At 50.4% G+C, this 19,548-nt stretch overlaps 1 long non-coding RNA gene across 1 annotated transcript; it reads right to left on the bottom strand.

Annotated features, from left to right (window-relative positions):
* Positions 1-5,678: 5,678 nt before the first annotated feature.
* Positions 5,679-19,406, bottom strand: LOC121133706. Its single transcript, XR_005870677.1, has 4 exons — positions 19,244-19,406; positions 9,803-9,941; positions 7,329-7,555; positions 5,679-6,734 (listed from the first exon to the last, which is right to left on the bottom strand). It is a non-coding gene; the product is annotated as an uncharacterized LOC121133706 (long non-coding RNA).
* Positions 19,407-19,548: the final 142 nt, after the last annotated feature.

The raw sequence follows: 19,548 nt of genomic DNA, 5'->3' as shown, positions 1-19,548 counted from the left end.
TTTGGTTTTCCTTGGAGGAAGTTCAAGGATGAGCTTGTAAGTCGTGGTTTGTTGGGATCAACCCCAGGGGCTTAGACTTGTTTGACAAGTGCTCTCCCACCGAAGGCCTGGACATAAGTCCCCTCTCTCTTTGTCTATCTGCTCCCTTCCTGCTAATGTTTAGTGTGCTGATTAAGACCAATTCGTATTGTGTGTGTGTTGGTTTCGATGCTGTGGGTCAGGCTAAAGGTTTCACGTCGAGGTCAGCTCTGCCATTAGGCCACACTTCTAGCCCTACTTTTTATTTACGTGGGGGGCGTGGGGGCGGGGCTGTGCGCTTGAATGCACCACCTGCATGCAGGTGCCCAGAGAGGCCAGATGAACTTGTCCTTGGAGCCATCTCTCCAGCCTCTTGACCCTCCCTTTTAATACGGCGGGGGCGGGGGGGGGCAGCTGGAGAGACGGCTCAGTGGTTAAGAGCACTGACTGCTCTTCCAGAGGTCCTGAGTTCAACTCTCAGCACCCGCATGGTGGCTCCCAACCGTCTGTAACTCCAGCTCCAGGGGATCTGACACCTTCACACCAGTGCATATAATACATCTAAATAAATTATTAATAAAAAACAATAAGGGGGCAGAATCAGGTACCCCACTTCCTTACTTCCCAGGAGCAAAAAGCCTCAGAGAAGGGCTTCACAGACACCGAAGATAAAATAGCTTCTCCCACTTGCCAAAGGCGGTCGGTCCCACCAAGCATCTTCCCCATGGTAAGAATGGCTAAGTCCCACTTGCTGAGCATCCCTCTTACCAGATGACAAACCTCAGGAGCACATAGGCCTCCTAACTGCACACAACTGAATAGCTCATGTCCAGAGCTATGTTCTAGGTATGTGGAGGTGGGCATTTTAAAAATATTTATGTAGCCGGGCGTTGGTGGCGCTCGCCTTTAATCCCAGCACTCGGGAGGCAGAGGCAGTTGGATCTCTGTGAGTTCGAGACCAGCCTGGTCCACAGAGCGAGTTCCAGGACAGCCTCCAAAGCCACAGAGAAACCTTGTCTCGAAAAACCAAAAAAAATTTATGTATTTATTATGTGTATAGTATTCTGCACATCTGCCTGCAGACCAGATCTCTTTACAGGTGGCTGTGAGCCACCATGTGGTTGCTGGGAATATGAACTCAGGACCTCCGGAAGAGCAGCCAGTGCTCTTAACCACAGAGCCATCTCTCCAGCCCGTAGAGGTGCCTCTTACATGTTCAGAGACTGGGGAATGAATGAGCCACAGAGCCCGGCAGCAGGGGAAGCTCTCACGGCTCCACTTCACACACGGTAGCGGGCGAAGCTCACACCGGGGCGGGAAGCTCACACACGGTAGCGGGTGAAGCTCACACCGGAGTGGGATGCTCACACCGGAGCGGGAAGCTCACACCGGAGCGGGAAGCTCACACCGGAGCGGGAAGCTCACACCGGAGCGGGATGCTCACACCGGAGCGGGATGCTCACACCGGAGCGGGATGCTCACACCGGAGCGGGATGCTCAGAAAGGTGCTGGGCACCAAGCGTCTTCTCTATCTCAGCCACCAGCGTGGTGACCGTCGTGCGCCCCAGCGAGATGCTTGGCTGGGCATCCTGCTCGGTACTCAGTCTTCCGGGGTTAGCGGGTCCTCAGGTCACCCACTGGGCTGTTTCCTGCCCTTTCTAGCTTCCTACGCTCTCACTGCCCTGTCGCGGGGTAACTGCCTTTGGGGGGGGCATTTACAGCCTCAGAATGTAACTCCTTAGGAGAGCACCCCTTTGCCTCATGGAGACGGAAGACTGAGGAATGAAGACGAGAGACTGTTTGACAGGCTAACTTGGGTTGGGCTGGGGTGCGGATGCATCTAGAAGTTCAATGTGTTTGTACCACCTTTGCTTAGTCCGTTCCTTTCTAGTGTTCTGAGCAGAGGGCCCATCCCCCAACAGACAGACGGTTTCCTGGGGGGGGGGTGCTTTTTGACTTTGCTGTCTTCCTCTGGGTCCCTAGATTCCAGCCAAGCAGCGGGTTAGGATGAATGTGCCACCGAGGTTGCACCGGGCCATTCGAACCCACATGTTCAAAGCCCAGCTGCCCTACCTCCCATCTCCTCTCACGAGGTGGCCTCACCTCTAAGTAGGGCTAACCCTCTCCCTCAGCTGGGTCCAGGTGACTCTCCCCTTTGGTCACTCTCAAACATTCCTCACAAGCTGCTGGCCCCATCCAAGCTCCCGCCAAGTCCCCGCCTCCAAGTCTACGCAGCAGCCCCAAACCCTTCTCATGCATATCCTCTAGCAGACCATTCCACATGTTAGAACGAGTTTTCATGTTCCACTTATGACAGCTGGGCACCCCTCCCCTGCCCCCATGTGATAATGCCAACGTTAGCTTGTCTCACAGAGCCTCTGTGGCCAGAGTCTTCATACGGCAGCAGAATCCTCACTAGGGCAAGGTGTAACAGAATGACATGTGACATAGCTGCAGCGAAAAATTAACAATGAGTCCTGAATACGATGCAATACATAAAGATGGTGGCATTAAAAAGTAGCGAACTACAATTACAAAATATATTACAAAAGTTGCAAAACCTGTATAGGGCTGGGTTGTAAGTTCAACGGTGAAGTTACGGAAGATGCCTGAGTCCAAGGCTGCACAAGAAAAGTAAGGAAAACCCAAAGACTTCTCCTACTGCCCTCTCTCCCAGCTCCTTGGGAGTGGTGAGAGCCTGGTAAGGCCTCCCTGCCTCTTTTTGAGTTAGTCTTCCTGGTTCTCTGCTCTTCCTCCAAGCCACCTCCAATTCTCATTCTTCAGATTCAGGCTAAAATCTCAGTTCCACAGGGCGGTGGTGGCGCACACCTTTCATCCCAGCACTGGAGAGACAGGAGGATCTCTGTGAGTTCGAGGCCAGCCTGGTCTCCAGAGAGTTCCAGGACAGGCTCCAAAGCCACAGAGAGAAACCCTGTCTTGAACCCCCTGCCAAAAATATTTTTTCCCAATCCTGCAGCAAACCCTCCGTTTCCCCCAAGATTGTACAAGGGACCCTGATATGAGTTTCCAGCCCAGAACTGTCATGGGAGTTGTACATGGGATGAGTGACCAGCTTGTTCACCTACACAGCCGACGTACTCGAGTCCTGAACATTGCGTACTGTGAACACTCAGGGCGTTAAATGTGACAGGAGCAATCTGCATGCACTCAGCTCGTGAGTCCCCCCAGAACTGCACAGTGCTCAACCTAAACACACAAGCAGCCCAGCAAATGATTTACATGTGTAACTAAGTGAATTTTGTTATCTTTTATGTTCTCTGTTAATAATGAAATGGACATTCGGCAGAAGGGGAAAAAATTCTGATTTAGCAGCGGCTTTGGAAGGTTCAAAGAATGCATTATTTGCAACTAGAGAAAAAGAAAGCAGTGGTTATGAATTTTAGGTACATATTAGAGTCACCCGGTGGGGGGCTCTGAGAATACACCTTTCTTGGGTCCAGAGGTGACTTTAGGCTGACTATCTGGAGTGAGACTTGTGGTGATATATATATATATATATATATATATATATATATATATATATATTTAAAATATCTCCTCTGGTGTCTCTAATGAGCAGCAAGGCTGAGTGAGAACCTCTTGCCTAAAGAGCATCCGAGTGCATCCACGCAGCTCGAGAAACCCACCTGTCAATCATTAACCTCACCCTTCCTCATCTGGCTCCGGAGCCGCAGCCTGGGGCACCAGGATAGAACCGTTTCTGGCTGCCATGGGTCTCCCCTCTGGCTTCTCTGCCTCAGAGTTGAGTTGTTTATCGCTTCCCAGCGCTGGTCGGCACACAGTTCCTCTCTCGCTGTATACACGCATTCTCTTTTATATGCATTCCTCCTGGACGGCCACTCACGCCCTGTTAAATGTAGACAGTGCAAACCCGTGTTTCCGTGCTTTGGGTTTTCGTTATTGTTGTTGTGTAACCTGGGGCTCATGAATGCTGAGTTAAGTTTGCACCACTGAACGATAACCCAGTCCTACGCGAACATTGTAAATGTATCTTGCTGTGTTTTTTTTTTTAAATGCCTGTGTCTTGGCTTTATTTATTGTGCTGTATTCAGGACCCATTGCAAACTGTTCATTTTTCTCTGCATCCATGTCACTGTGGTGACGTGCACCCTGCTGTTACACCTTGGCCTAGTTAAGGTCTCTGTTGCTGTGTTGGAACACTGACCAAAGCCTACTTGGGGGAGAAAGGGCTTGCTTTTGCTTACATGTTATGGTCCGTCACGGAGAGAAGTCAGGACAGGACCCCGGAGGACAGACCATGGAGAACACTGCTTATTGGCTGCACAGGTCACTCGGGACCACCTTTCCGGAACGGCACCGCCCACAGTGGACTGGGCCCTCCTACATCAATCATTTACCAGAAAAGTCGGTCCACCGATTTGCCCACAGGCCAATTTGAGGGAAGCAACTCCTCCACTGAGGGCCCATCATTCCTGGTGCTCTAGCTTGTGTTAGGTTAGCAAAAACTGACCAGCACAGTCCTCCGTGTTATTCCCATATCCACCCACACTGCCCCCAGGTCCCCAACACAAGAGCCCCGCAGTGATCGTGTATTCTCCTGTGGACCTTCGTGGGAGTTTACCTGGGATGAATAAGCATCCTTTCAGCATATTATAAGTCTTATGCAGTGGCAGGGGTTTGAGACAGGCTAGCAGAGGCAGGCGGCTCTCTATGTTCCAGGCCCACCGGAGTCTACAGAGCAAGTTCCAGGACAGTCACAGTGGTTACACAGAGAAACCCTGACTCAAAAAACAAAACAAAACCAGAAAGGCCATTTTATTTTTTGGGGGGGGGTTGTTTTGTTTTGTTTTTTTGAGACAGGGTTTCTCTGTGAAACCACTGTGACTGTCCTGGAACTCACAGAGATCCGCCTGCCTCTGCCTCCGGAGTGCTGGGATTAAAGGCGTGTGCCACCAACGCCCGCCGGGCCCCGTTTTACTTGTTTAGTTAGGGCAATGAAATGATCTGCTCTGGGTCCCAGTGTCCCCATTGAGACGCGGCGGTGGCGTCAGGCATTGGTGCGGGATTTACACGATGGGACACGTTTATGGTGCGGTACGTGATGGAGGCCCCAGAACTCTGGTATTGGTCTTGCTGAGCGTCGCAGCCAGTGAGCATTGTCGTGGTGGTCTGTTTGTGTGTTCCAGTCAGAACCAGCCCATTCCGGTTCGTGCTCATTTCGCTAGACCCTCCTCTGTTGTACGCCCTTCACAAAACACACGGCCTCCGACCCTGCGGCCTCTGACCCATATACATCCTGACCCTCCTGCACTTGCCCCTGGCTTTGGTCTGCCAGCCCTTTAATGTCCTTTATCTTGTCTATGTGGTTAGGCTAACATAGGAGGGAAATGACTATCTGCGAATTCCTTAGTCTCGGAGAGCCTCTGGTAAGTTCCGGGATGTACAACAACACACAGGCAGAGTCTAGCTACTCTACTAGCTGATGGAGTACCTTTGGATAAGAAATGGGTTTTCGGCCCAGCGTTAGTGGCGCAAGCCTTTAAACCCAGCACTCCCGAAGCAGAGGCAGGCGGATCTCTGTGAGTTCAAGGCCAGCTTGGTCTACAAAGTGAGTTCCAGGATAGCCAGGGCTACTCAGAGAAACCCTGTCTCGAAAAATAAAATGACAACACCAAACATGACATTAAGGCCTCTCTTTACACGTCTGCCTGTGGAAGACCGTCCTCAGACTGTCCTCTCTCCCAGAAAACTGGTCCTGACTGTGAATTTTGAATGGGAAGCAGGGAAGTGCATTGCGTGCAAACTTTTCCAGTCATTGCGACACTTTTTCAGAAGGCAGCCTTACGTGTGTGTCTTTGAATATCGTAAAAGTAATAACGGCATCCCCACGTGGAACAAAGGGCTGCTCTCTAGGAGAGCACAGCCCCTCAGAGGCGGCCTCAGGTCTGCTTGGAGTTGCACTGCAGGGAACCTTTGGATTGCCGGGCCTGGCCTGTTTAATTCTGGAACAAACAGAGAGCACCTGATTAGAAGGTGAGCTCACCCTTGTATGAGCTAAACGACACGGGGTGAGTCTTTTCTTGTCTCTAAACGGTGCCCTCTTCACATGCCAATCAGGCTTGGTCAACGCCCACAACCTGGGGACAACCATAGAGGCTGACTAAGAAAACCCAGGCCAGAGGGTTGCTGTGGTCAAGCATAGCACCTATGGCCAGGATGGACCCCAGGCCAGGCCTACCACATACTGCTTAGAGGCTGGGAGTCCCAGAGCAGGAGCCGGAGAGCAGAGACACTCTCAGAATGGAAATAGGATTGGATGGGGAGGGTGTTCTAAGCAGAAGGATGACCATCCCTGGAGTGTAGTGGAGAGGGACAAACCAGGGAGTCTGCAGAGATATACTGAGAAAAGCCACCAAAGGTCACAGAACCACAGCTAAGAGCCTGGGGGGGGGGGAGCCACTGTGTCTATTCGGAAGCTGAACGTTGGTGTTCTCTGTAGAATTGGAGCAAGGAGGTTGCAGGCAGTTCATACGCAAGAGAGACCGGAGACGTAGCAGAGCTGATTCATGCCTCCTTGGATGGACTGGTAACAGTCACTCCTGCCCCAATGGATCTCACAGGAACAGGCCTTGTGTCCCTGGGGAACCTGCTGGGTCGGCTTCCTGACCCCTGGGCCAAAGGGCTATCGAGCAGCCGTCGCTTCGGGCCAGGCTTTGGGTCGTCACGAGTTGTACCTGTTTTAGAATGACCAGGACACTGAGAACAGTCATCACTGGGGCTCTGGGGAGCTGCTCACCCAGTCATCACCTTCTCTGCGCTTGGCTCTGTCTTCCTTTCCTGAAGGCCTGCCTTGGGATCAGGGTGGGGGCATCAGGGGAGCGTGGAAAGAGGCTCTCGCTCAGCTGAGGGGTGGCTACAGCCAGCCGTGCGACCAGACAGGTTAGCTGAGCTGGTGGAGGGAGGCTACCCGGTCAAATTCCTGAAAGCAGGTTCTTCTTCCTTCACAGCTGTTTTTCTAGTCATGCTTTGCATCCTCTGATGCTAAAATCTGCTCCAACCCCCTCATCCCACACCACCAATGGCAGGTGTAGGGGTCCTGAGGAAAACAGCCAGGAACTGAAGGTGGGTGGTGGTGCTTGGACCAATTTGGCCACCACTCCCCTGCTTTTTGAGACAGGACCCCATGTGGCTTAGGATGTCCTCTAACTCACGATGCCACAAAGATGACCCTTGAAATTCTAACCGTCCCTGCCTCTCTGCCTTCCAGGTGTGGGCCTCTATGCCAGTTTATGGGGTGCTAGGGATGGGAACCATGGCATTATACATACCAGGCAAGCATTCCACCATCGGAGCTACAGCCCCAGCACTGAAGGCTTCATCCAAGTCAGGTCCTTTTCCATGGTTTTCAGAATGGCATAGCATTCTGGAGCTGGGTCACATGGGCCGCTGTTTTATAGCAACAGTGTCAAAAATGGACCAATCAGTTGGTTTGTTCACTGTGTGCAAGCCCCAAGTAAGGCTCGGAATCTGGCTTCGTCTATTCCTCACAGAGATGCTGTCGGGGAAATGGGACAATTGTTCTCCCTTGTGGATAGCCAAGGGTGGGTTAAGAAGGCCCAGGTAGCATGGCCCAGTGCTCCACAGCCATTTGTGGGGGAGTAAACACAGAGGAAAGCAATAAAATTGGGTTTTGATCAAAGCAAACAGATGATGTATTACTTGTGGACAGTCCGGTAAGAGGGAAATACTAATTGGGTTTTTTTTGTTTGTTTGTTTATTTATTTATTTATTTTGGTTTTTCGAGACAGGGTTTCTCTGTATTACTAATTGGGTTTATTAAGTAAATACTTTAAAAAAAAAAAAGGTAATCTTGAGGCCGAGGAGATGGCTCATTGGTTAAGAGCACCGGCTGCTCTTCAAGAAGACCCGGGTTCAATTCCCAGCACCCACATGGCAGCTCACAACTGTCTGTAACTCTAGTTCCAGGGGAATCTGACACCCTTCACTTAGTCACACATGTGGGCAAGACACCAAGGCACATTGAAAGACAGAAAGTTATCTTAAAGCAACAACACTTCGGTCTATGTGTCCCTGGCGGTTTTCACAAAGCAGCTGAAGTGCCGGTTGCCCGGTCTGACCTCAGTGGTCCCTTTAGCGCCTACAGCCCTGTGGCACCAAGCAGCCCCATAGATTACCAGCACCCACAGCATACGTCAGACAGGCATCTGACACGATCCCCTTTGCACAGCAAAGGGAGCTGGTGGGAGGGGAATGCTCGCCGGGCCTGTTTACTCCATCGGCTGAGTGCCCTGAGGAGCTTTCTCTCCTGGGAGCCAGCCCAGCAGGTTTGGCTCTGGTGGACAAGTCTGAGCTGGACAGGCCAAGCAGGAAGTGTCGGTTCCTGCTCTGTGTGACTCCGTCCCCGCCAAACCTGTCCTGCCCGAGGGGAGAAGGATCCCAGGATACTGGCCTGACAGCTTTTGCAGGGCTGTCTCAACCTGGTCAGGGAGGCTTGGGTTCTGAAGCCGGAATTTTCAAACTCCATCTTTGGATCAACCTTTGGAGACGGCTTTCCGTGTCACTCGTTTCTGGGACAATGATGTCTCCAGCCTACGGATTCCCCATCGCCGATAGCCACCCTAAATTGAGATCGTGACTGAGGAGGTCACCAGCTAGTTCAGGCCTCCTCTCTGGGCCCCAGACAAAGTGTTTGGATTCAGGAGGCTTGGATCTGTTACGGACAGAATAAAAATGGGAATCGGAGCTACCAAAACAAATAAACATACCCCGTCGCTTCCAAATCACGAAGGGAGAAATCACGATGAGAAATACAGAGGGAAGGTACAGTTAAGACAGACTGAACTCCACCCACATGTCCCCCGGAGGGGAAGCTCAGGGTTTTTCCGGGCTTAAGAGAAGTCCCCAAAGCCTGGTGACTTAACGCAAGCCCTCGGCTAATCCAGGTGCCCCAATGCTATACCTAAAGGACGTTTAGTGCAAGGCCACCACACTCCCGTGTTAGTGCCGTGACTCCTTAGTGTGGATGTCACCAGAGAGACAGAAGACACAGGTTTGGGACGAGGGGCTGGTGTAGTTTACTGTCAGAGCTCTCCTTCAGCACACGGAGGCCTTGTGTTCTGACCAGCAGAGAAACAAAACGAAACACCCACAGCAGTAACAAAACCGCACAGAGCTCTGGGTGAGAGGGTTGTTGTTTTTTTCTATTACTGGAGATGTCAGCTGAGGTCCAGACAGTCCTGGGGACCTGCCCAAGGCCTTCCATAGAGCAGTTTAGGGGCTGAGATCTGGGCCACAGTCTTGGCTGCCAGCCCAGGGTCAGGAAGGAGAAGAAAGTGATTTTTACCTCTGACTCACCAAGTTCCCATCTATTCTCCATTTTGTCAGGGTGGGCAGCCTGTGATTGCCATGAAAGATTTAGTGGGTTTCACTTCAGGAGCCCTGGCTCCCCAAGGGCCCCTCCTGCCATCTTGGATTACCCCCGGTACGCTTGCCTAGAAACCCCACACAGCCCAGCATCTATGAGGAAGGAGAAGAAGAGTCCGTGTGCCAGTTAGAAGTCCCCCCTTCGGATCTCCGGCAGTCCCCCGGCGAAAATAATCGAGGGGTTTCAGGAACCAGCAAAAGGTCAAAGGTTTGCAGGTTTAGCGTTTCGTGGGAACGTGCGCGCACGTTTGGGCCAGCCCCAAGTGCCTGGCTGACCTGTTTGACAGGTAGCTATTAGTGAGGAAGAGTTTGGCGGGCTGGAATGCGGCTGGAGAGGCCGCGGTGGGATCTGGTTTACCTGCTCGGCAGGTGGGACCTGCTGGTAGGGCAGGCATGTGCACGCACCACATTCCAGAGAATCGGTTTTCTTCTAAAGCCGTGATGACTGCAGGGCACAAGAGGCTTGGGTTAGGCCCTGGCTGGTAGCCGTTAGCAGTCTGCAAAGTAAAGAAGCAAAATAAATAGCTCCCTGAAGACAGCTCACAGGAGACACTGCAAAGGCATTCAGAACTTAAAAAAAAAAGTCTAAAGTAAAATGTGTGCTTTTTGTCTCAAAACTTGAGAAACCCCAGACCAGTATAAAATACCAGGGATAATAGAATTGAAAAGTCGTGTTTCTCCTCTGGCTTTTTTTCCCCTTCCATTTTTAAAGAAGTGACGATTCTGTGGTGAGCTGGAGATTGTCTCTTTGAAGGAGGCTATCTTACCTCATGAAGTTTAAAAATGGTTCCCTCTGTCTCAGAGTTGCTGTACAAGAGAAGGATCTCTTCCCCCAGGAAAGTGTAGCTCAAGTGCATGCTTTGAAAGTTAAAAACATTATTCTGGGGCTTGGGTTCCGAATTCGTCTGGGTAATATTTTCCTAAAGGAGCCAGGCCCTGGATTCCACTCTGTCCAGGGAAGAGACTTGAGGGACTGTTTCTGATTAATCATGCTTAAAGAAAGTAGTTGTAAATAAAAAGTTTTCTCTTTTGGAGTGTTTAAAATAACCAGAGATTAGGGTAGTGTGTGTGTGTGTGTGTGTGTGTGTGTGTGTGTGTGAATAATAAGGTACATTGCAGTACACACATACTATGCATGACTTCCTGCAATCAGCACCTTCAGAGGGCTGTAGAGAGCCTTGGTTTTTAACCCATACCCGACATGAGAGGTGAACAGGCTCAGAGGTTTGAAGTTATCCTAGGTTATAAGTTTGAGGCCAGCCTGAGTTACGGAAGATTGCCTCGAAAAGCCACGAAAGCAAAAAGAAAAGGGGTGTGGTTACAATGACATTTTAAATTCCCTGTACTGTGTGCCTGGCTGGTAAGACAGGGAGAAATCAATCTCAGATTGTCTGAGATATGAAAATTATAATGTAACGGGGAACCTGGCTAAGGCAAACTCAAAACTCTTTTAGAATTTCCAAGCTGCCTATCCTATCTTGCATCAACAAGTTCGTTCTCTAAAACCTCTGCCCTGTTCCTTCTCATCTCTTCCGTCCTGGGCATTCAGTCCACTCCTATTGGGGGGGGGGGTTAGACGCTTCCTGAAGCCCTCAGGCCAGTGGGTATTATGTGCCCACTCTATGGCCGGGCACAAAGAACCCTCCGGCTCAGCGTTAACTCTAGCCAATCGGACGATCTTGCAATCCAACTGGCAAGAAACAGACACGTCAACACAGAATTGACCACTTGTGGACTCGGGCTAGGGACGCAATGGCTGCTGACATCACAGCTTAACAGAGACAGTTTTTCACCGGCAATTTACTTGAAGTCCCAAATGCCATGAGTAATAAATAATATAATAAAAATCAGGACAGTCTGCCCCCGTAATGATGGTACACGCCTTTAATCCGAGCTCTTGGGGGCAGAGAGGCAGGCAGATCTCTTGAGTTCAAGGCTAGCCCAGTCTACAAAGTTCTGTGATAGCCAGGGCTACACAGAGAAACCTTGTCTCAAAAAAACAAAAAACAAACAAACAAAAGAATACAAACAAAAAGTCAGAGCTGTAACCATGCTCATTGGCTTAGCTCATCATGGTCAGGGGTTAGACACTGGCTGGCTCCTTTTTTTGTTTTTGTTTTCTTTTTTTTTCAGACAGGGTTTCTTTATGGCTTTGGAGTATGTCCTGAAACTAGCTCTTGTAGAGCAGGTTGGTCTCAAACACACAGAGATCTGCCTGCCTCTGCCTCCCGAGTGCTGGGATTAAAGGCGTGCGCCACCACCGCCTGGACGCCACTGGCTGGTTTAATCTCCTTCAGGACCCAAGGCAAGCACGCTCCTGACACTCACTATAGAGGAGGGTAGCAGGGCCAGACCTGGCTTATGACCTGATTTCTGGTAGCTAAGACCTGAGCACAGACAGCTGAGTCATTCATTCAGAAACTAAGCTGTTCCAAGCCAGGCATAGACCTCGGTTTTTTTGTTTTTGTTTTTGTTTTTGTTGTTTTTTAAATACTTTATTTTTTATTTTATGTGCATTCGTATTTTGCCGTGGGTGTCAGGTCCCCTGGAACTGGAGTCACAGATAGTTGTGAGCTGTCATGTGGGTGCTGGGAATTGAACCCAAGTCCTCTGGAAAAGCAGTCATTGCTCTTAGCCACTGAGCCATCTCTCCAGCCCCTGATAGACCTCGGTTTTACTAAAAGATGTTGAATGAGAACCAATCAGATCCTTCGTAGAGTCTGGTTATTATATCAGACTCCAAAACCGGACCTCTCCAGCTTCCTCTGGATGGCCTCCTCGACACACAAGCACTTTACCTGCTGTCCTTACGGATAACACCCCCAAACACCGTGCCAGAGACATTACTGGGTCCTCATCTCCTTTGCCCTGGCTACACTAAGACACCCTCAGCAAAGAGCAAAGGGCAGCGGCATTTCCTAGGGCATACAGTTCACTTCTATAGCAGCTCTGCTTTATTTAATTTGTCAGATGAGGGGGTGGCTAGTTTCGTAGTTCCTGAGCAGGGCTCCCTGCAGGTGTGGGACGCTTCTGTGAAGGCCACCAAGCGTGGCACCTCACCCAGCAGATGACCTGCCTGATGTCCTGTGGAGCGTGTGGTGGCTTGAATAAGAATAACCCCCCCCAGCCTCCCCCATATGCTCATATATTTGAACTCTTAGTCACCAGGGAGTGGCACCGTTTGAGAAGGATTAAGAGGTTGTGAGCTACTGTACAATAATTTTTTTTTGGTACCCTGTGGAGATGTGTCTTTACCAAGGCGCATTCATACCGGTTTAACAAAAAAGCTAAATGGTCATTAGCTAGGCAGGAGGCATAGGCAGGACAGCCAGACACAGAGGATGATGGGAAGAAGAAGGGGCGGAGTCTCTAGCCAGACGGAGAGTGAGAAAGACATGCAGGAGGACGGCACACAGCAACACATAGATGGATAGAAATGGGTTGATTTGAATTATAGGAGCTAGAGGGTGGGGCTGGAGAGGTGGCTCAGAGGTTAAGAGCACTGCCTGCTCTTCCAGAGGACCTGAGTTCAATCCCCAGCAACCACATGGTGGCTCACAACCATCTGTAATGAGATCTGGTGCCCTCTTCTGGTGTCTAAGCATAGAACACTATATGCATACATAATAAAAATTTTTTTAAAAACTTTTAAAAAAAGAGCTAGAGGGCAAGCCCATGCTATTGGCTGAGCTTTCACAGTTAATGATAAGTCTCTAAGCCTGGTGGTGGTGGTGGTGGTGGTGGTGGTGGTGGTGGTGGTGGTGGTGGTGGTGGTGCTGGTGGTGGTGCAGGCCTTCAATCCCAGCACTCGGGAGGCAAAGGCAGGTGGATAGTGGATCTCTCTGTGAGTTCGAGGCCAGCCTGTGGGGATATATTGTTTATGATTTATTAAAGCTTGCCTGGGGATTCAGAAAAGCAAAGCCAGCCCCACAAGCCATAGAAGCCAGGCACACACCTTTAATCCCAGCAGCCAGAAGCTAGGAAGTGGTGGTACACGCCTTTAACCCTAGGACTCAGGATTAAGAGGTAGAGGGATCTCTCTGAGTTCAAGGCCACCCAGGGATACACGAGATTGAAAACGGTCCACAAGCGTTTAATCCCAGCTCTAGAGGGTATAAAAGATAGAAGCAGGGTCTTCGGTATTCAGTAGGAGGTGTTCATTCTCCAGCCACACTGAACACGGGATCATTCAGAATACAGCCATGCTGAGGAGAGCTTGTAGCCCAGCCCTTTCAGCCTGAGGCAGAGGCAGGAATCAGTGAGCCAGCTGCTTGGCTTTTCTGAATCTCCAGGCGAGCTTTAGTAAATCATAAACAATCTATCACCACATCAGCCTGATCTACAAAGCGAGTTCCAGGACAGCCAGGTCTGTTACACAGAGAGACCCTGTCTTGGAAAACAAAACAAAAACAAAAAAGTCTCTGTGTTGTGATTTGGGGGCCAGCCGTTGGGACAGGAATAGCCACCTACAGTGACCTTGTTGGAGTGGGCGTGGCCTTGTAAGAGGAAGTGTGTCCCTGAAGGGGAGCTTTGAGGTTTCAAAAGCTCATGCAGGCTGGGGTGTCTCTTGACCAGGGTGCAGCTCTTAGCCACTTCTCCAGTACCAAACGTATATGCTCTCTGCCACTCGATAGTGGACTAAGCCTCTGAAACTATTCGAGGCCCCAGTTAAATGTCTTCCTTTATAAGAGTTGCCTCGGGCCTGGTGTCTCTCCACAGCAATAGAACAGTGACTGTGACAGGAACCTTGGGGGGGGGCGGGGGAAATTAATGTGAAAATTCGTCCTCCCCTGTCCAAGATTGCAACTGCTAATCCAAACAAACAAACAGAGCGGTTTTGTTTATTAAGTGAAAAAAAGAAACTCCAAAGGTATGTTTTTTTTGTTTTTTTGTTTTTTCGAGACAGGGTTTCTCTGTAGCTTTGGAGGCTGTCCTGGAACTCACTTTGCAGACCAGGCTGGCCTCGAACTCACAGAGATCCGCCTGCCTCTGCCTCCCGAGTGCTGGGATTAAAGGCGTGCGCCACCAACGCCCGGCCCAAAGGTATGTTTTTAAGATTACAATTTTTTTTAATGCATGTGTGTGACATTGTGAGTTTTTTTTTAAAGTCCCCGTAGAGGCCAGAAAAGGGTGTCAGATCCCTGGAGCTGGAGTTACAGACAGCTGTGAGCCACCCAGTGTGTACAGTCACCGGCAACCAAACTGACGGCCTATGGGAGGGCAGCGAGCGCTCCTAACCAGTGAGTGGCTTCTCCAGGCCTGCAAAGTCGCCTCTTCAGAGAATGGCAGCAGTGGAGAGGACACTGAGAGCAAGCCATCTAACGAAGAGTTTAAGGAAGAGGCCATATGTTCCCCAAGACGGTGCTGAGGAGGGGGCCGCTACCCATCCTGCTCCGGGAAGAGCTCTGGTGGCCCCCACATAAGTATCTCTGAAGACTGTCTTTCTCCCAGAAGCCACAGTGGCCATAAACCGCAGCCATGACTCACTTACGTTGTTGTTCCTCAACAGTGCGGTTTTGCAACCCTTCCTTCCCTCCATAGCTTAGTCGCTATTTATCTTTGCTCCTCCTTCTCTGGTTCTGTCCATATTTCTGTTTATTGTCTCCCAATGGCTATTCAGTAGCCACATCTATCTGCATGGTCACTCAGGTCCCGCCCTCAGAGCTAACTGCTTCGGGGTGTCTCGGCTAAGTCCCTGAGAGATGCACCTCTAAGCTCAGGTGTGAAGCTACACGGACCCAAGGCTTCTACCCTTCAGATGGACTGTGTTTGAGAGCCAGGTCCTCATTAGGAACGGGCAAGCTCTGGCACCTGGTGTGTTGCCTGTTTAGCAGAAGCGTCAGTTGATCAAGAAAGACTAGAGTTCTACCTTCTTCCCCCCCCCAGACAGGGTCTCACTATGCAGCTTGCTGTCCTGGAACTCACTATGTAGACAGAGATCGGTCTGTCTCTGCCTCCTAAGTGCTGAGATTAGAGGTATGCACCGCCGTGCCCAGGGAGACTTTCAGCTTCTTCTTTTGTTTGTTTTTAAGTAACGTATTTTTCGTATTGGTGTTTTGCCTGCACGTCTGTCTGTCTGTGTGTGTGTGGGGGGGGGTCTGATACTGGAGTTACAGACAGTTGTGAGCTGACATGTGGGTCCTCTGGAAGGGCAGCCAAGTGCCCTTAACCTCTGAGCCATCGTTCCAGCCTTTCAACTCCGTAATGGTGACACTACATAGGATACGCTCTTAAATACCAAGAACCGCCTTGGAAATCCATTTCCCACCATTTTATTCCCGTGTTCTGTTTTTTGTTTGTTTGTTTGTTTTTTCGAGACAGGGTTTCTCTGTATTGTTTTGGAGCCTGTCCTGGAACTCGCTCTATAGACCAGGCTGGCCTCGAACTCACAGAGATCCGCCTGCCTCTGCCTCCTGAGTGCTGGGACTAAAGGCATGCGCCACCAATGCCCAGCTCTGGTTTTCTGTTAAGTCTTGTTTTATGATAGGGTCTTGCTATGTTGCTTAGGCTGTCTTTGACCCCACAATCTTCCAACTTCTGCCTCACAGGTTTTGGGAAACAGGAGTGAGCCATGGTCTCATTGAAAGAAGAGAATCCCCAACAGTCACATCACCACCTGAACCTCCCTACAAAATGCCTCCCCTTGAAGAAGATCCCCCATCGACTCATGGAAAGCGGCCCTCCTGAGAAGGAGGCGGGGCTGACTCGAAGCCACAGTCTGCTAGTGGGTGACACGCAATTCCTGAACCTGCACTAAAGCCCTCCAGTTGTGTCAGAGTGGAAAGGGAGGCTCAGGCCATGGGAACGGATAGGGCAGACGGAAGTGAAGGAGGCTAAATGGACCTGCGTGGGAACAGAGAGAGCCAGCCAGGATCAAAGGCGAGCCAAGGGCTGGCCCTTCCACCCAGAGTCAGGACCCTGGTGTGAAGCCAGCGTGGAGACCGGCAGAGGAGAGGGCTGGGCTCCCAAATCAGGCGAGCCAGCGCCTGCCTTCTTGAAATCCCTTCCCAGCGCTTGAAGCCCGATTTCCTTTGGGTTCCTCTACTGCCAACCACTACCCAGCAGCGTGAATACCTACAAATCCTTAGCTGTCTCATTGCCCTGGCCCCTGACCCAAACGGCTTTCACGGGGAAGGGAGACTTGCTTGCAACCACACCCAAGGCGGGGGGAGGGGGGGCATCCCAGAAGGGACCGCGGATAGTGCTCCCTGTAACTTTTACAGCATGGTGTTCCTCCCAAGGCTGGGTTTACACTCTCCAATTTGTTCTGGAATATCCCTTTGACGCTGTTTCAGGTAAAGACACCACACACACACACACACACCTCTCTGTAGGAGTAGGAGGGCGGATTGATGGACTAACCCATGGGCCACTAAGGAGCTCAGACCCAGTTTGGGTCTGGTACCCACTTCCAATGAAGAGTACGGCTTCATTCCACCAGAGAGGCGGGGCGAAGGCTGTGCCCCTGGGCTGCCAAGGCCCCAGATACCAATCTTCAAGATGGGGGTGGTGCGAAGATGAAAACCACCCTCGGGGGAAAAACTCAACGGCTAACCTTACCTTAAATCACCCTCCAGCTTTGTGAATGATGTAATGGACGACTTTGCGAGCTCTGAGACTTAATGAGGCATTTTAAATAAAGACGGGAATAATTTGAACTAAGGCTATCTGGGACCAGTTCAAACCGGGCAAATGAGAAACGCGAAGCTGCCTTTCGGGATGTTATTCACCCTATAAAAACAGAACGTATTTGTTCACGGTAAACATGTCAGAACGGCGGCTGCGGAGAGCAAGCGTGGACTGGTCCCTGTCCAATCTGCCAATTTCCAGATAAAGCCTGGGGGATGATAGGTGACACATTGCCGTAACATTCGCACCGGGGGCTTTTCTCATTCGTCATTTCATCACCAAGCCTGCGAGTCTATCGGCAAACTCTCCAGACACGAGCTGTTCCCACGACGGGTGGTTGATCCAGGGTGGGGGGAGCTAAACTCCTGGATTGCCTGGTCCATGCCGTTGGAGAGAGCAGCGCCCATGTGGTGGGATAGAGTGTCCCATGGTCAAGGCCGTGTGTGGCGCACACTTTTAATCCCAGCATTCGGGAGGCAGAAGCAGGCGGATCTCTGTGAGTTCGAGGCTAGCCTGGTCTGCATAATAAGTTCCAGGACAGCCAGGGCTGCACAGTGAAACCCTGTCTCAAAACCAAAGTTATAGTTGGTTGGGAAGAGTAGGTTCCTTCAACTGCTGAGCCTCCTGGTTTTTCCCTTTAAATTAACTCACTTCTTTCACCCGAATCGATTATCTCCGAATAAAATTATTAGTTTCTCCCAAGTGAATTTTATCTGTGAATTTATGGCTTCAAAGGGGCTCAGTTTTTCTAAAATTAATTGTAACTATTAAATAGGATATTGGCCTTAAAAGAGAAAGTTAAGTAGATATTGCACAGTCACACTCGTGACTGTGCAGGCTGTGTCTTAGCAAACCTCACCTGACTTTAGGGAGATTCCTGGGAATTGGTGAAACCTGGCCAAGGTTGCCTGGTTTGTCCATGCAGCAGGCCTGTTGGTTCCAATGCTGTCACTGAGCTAGTCACTGCTATAGTATCTGCAAAAGCTGGCCTGACCACACCCTGAGTTGTTTTTTTTTTTTCAAATATTGGTGACTTTCCAAGGTTTACTTGCAGGGCCTGGCGCCTTGGCTGGATGCATCGGGAGCCGTGGGCTCTGTGAAAGTCACTTCTGTGGTTGCTGTGTTGGGGATGTTACAAAATTTACCTTTCCTTCTCCCCTGTATACCTCTCAGCCAGTTCGTGGAAGAAAAAAAAATCCCCTCTTATTTCTATGCTTGATTTACAGCGGTTAGAAAGCTCAAAAAGGGAAAAAAAGGATTGTTTGGGCAACTTTGAAGCAATGCATTCAACTCTATTGCCCTGTCACAAGCCTGCTCTAGAACGGGCATCAAGGAAGAGGCAGACCTAGACTACTCACGCCACAGAACCAAGAACAAGGCTGCATGATTAACCGTGTGCATGGCTGCTCTCGCTCCGCCTCTCTTTCCTCGTCCGGGAAACAATGAGTTTGAGCAAGGTGGTTTATCCAAGCCTCTCAGGTTCCTGACTGCATGATCTCAGCTTTCTGTCTTTTAAAGTTTCCAGCTTCAGCTTCATCAAATCCCTTCTGACCCTGTCATCTTAGTGTCTTGGTGTCAGGACAGTGTGCGCTCTCTCTCTCTCTCTCTCTCTCTCTCTCTCTCTCTCTCTCTCTCTCTCTCTCTCTCTCTCTCTCTCTCTGTGCAGGATTTTGTAAGTTTCACAAACTCTGTCTGAGTCAGAGCTTGACCCACGGCATGTTCGTTAGCCCCGTCAGTCTCTGTGAGACACCTACTTTAGAGGGGAGCACATCCCTTCAGTGTGTGATTCTGGTAGCAACACCCATTTCTGCTCCGCCATATGTCTGTGACCTTAGGAGGTAACTCCGCTTCCTTCAGCCTCGGTTCCTTTATCTATTACTCAAATATGACAAGTACAGATCTTAGTTGCAGGCTTTCCGAAGTTTTTTTGTTGTTGTTGTTTTCCACGACGGGGGTTTCCTCTGTATTGTTTTGGAGGCTGTCCTGGAACTCGCTCTGTAGACCAGGCTGGCCTCGAACTCACAGAGATCCGCCTACCTCTGCCTCCTGAGTGCTGGGATTAAAGGCGTGCGCCACCACTGCCCAGCAGCTTCCAGAAGGCTAAGGGACAGATGCTGGAACGCTGCATGTCCTGTACATAGAAAGTCCTCAGAAATGGGAGTCTACTCACCTCTACCATCACTGCTGGGGGCCGAATTGCGCCCCGCCCACACTATTGTTTGTATGTAGATGTCCGCGTCCATGGTAACCACAGAAAGAAATCAATCTGGTAGCAACTCAACCACGCACTTTCAGGCTTCAGAACAGGGATGAAAAAACAAACGCGTTGTCAAGCCACCCTGTCTGTGGTGTTTCTTATGCAGCCTCGGTAAAACTCACAGCATGTGCCGCAGCCAAAGACACTTTCACCACGCAGATCAAAAAGAGCCGGTATCGCAGCTCACAGAAAATGGGGGAGTTAAGTGCCCAGAGAGA

This window comes from Mesocricetus auratus, unplaced genomic scaffold (genome assembly GCF_017639785.1).
Source record: "Mesocricetus auratus isolate SY011 unplaced genomic scaffold, BCM_Maur_2.0 Super-Scaffold_100023, whole genome shotgun sequence".
NCBI lineage: Eukaryota > Metazoa > Chordata > Mammalia > Rodentia > Cricetidae > Mesocricetus > Mesocricetus auratus.
This window is presented reverse-complemented; position numbering and strand designations above follow the sequence as displayed.